The 871-nt window shown below is 35.7% G+C and overlaps 1 protein-coding gene across 1 annotated transcript in view; it reads right to left on the reverse strand.

The window, feature by feature from the left end:
• glmna (glomulin, FKBP associated protein a) overlaps positions 1 to 871 on the reverse strand; it is a gene marked incomplete in the record, with an annotated part of 24,710 nt that overhangs the window by 6,096 nt on the left and 17,743 nt on the right.

An 871-nucleotide genomic window follows, 5' to 3' on the forward strand; every position in this document is an offset into this window, starting at 1 on the left:
CTGTCCGTGAGGCTGACACTCTGTCTACTTTTAAGATTAGACTGAAGACTTTCCTTTTTCATAAATCCTATAGTTAGACAAATCATATAGTTATGGTTGAACTTGTGATTTGGATTTTTCTTGTGTTTCTTTCTTCAGAGCCCTCAGAAGACTTTTGTGCTGTGTAAACAAACAATTGAATTAAACTAATAAAACATTTATAAACTCTAAGGCTGGCTATATTGGGACATAAATTAAGTCCTTAGTGCTGATAAGCTAAAGATAACTTAAAACAACAGAATAATACATTGAGCCACAGTTTGTTCATCATACTTTTACCATACATGACAACTTGTACGGATTGTCTGTAAGTTATAAGGATTTTACGTCATTTTGCAGGTATACAGCCGTTTAGAGCAATCTTAAAGTCTTACGGAATTTTTCAAAACCTCATTTTCAAATTTATCTAACATGTCAGAGCCTGTAGGATGATTTAAAAAAAAAAATAAACATCAAACAACCATCTTCCAACCTGTTCTGCCGCTAGAAATAAATTTTGAACTTTTTCCGCCCTTCTTTCCTCAGCAGGCCCTTTCATGTCAGCAGCCGACAGACCCCCCCTGCGGGTGCGATTTGTATAGATTTTTTGCAGAATTTACAGATTTTTGAGGCTTTTTATACAGGTAAATGTCCGAAGAGGTTGACATGTATGTTTTACTGAGGTTTGTGGCTCTTTATTGTCTTATGGTCCCATCAGTTTTCAATCAGGAGGAAAACCTGACTTTGACAGACTTTTAGTTCTTTCTTTTTTTTTTCAGTTTTAAGTAGATGCACAACCCCTGGCAAAAAGTATGGAATCACCAGTCTTGGATGAGCACTCATTCAGACATTT

The sequence above is a fragment of the Austrofundulus limnaeus genome, unplaced genomic scaffold (assembly GCF_001266775.1).
Source record: "Austrofundulus limnaeus strain Quisiro unplaced genomic scaffold, Austrofundulus_limnaeus-1.0 Scaffold470, whole genome shotgun sequence".
NCBI classification, from domain to species: Eukaryota; Metazoa; Chordata; class Actinopteri; order Cyprinodontiformes; family Rivulidae; genus Austrofundulus; species Austrofundulus limnaeus.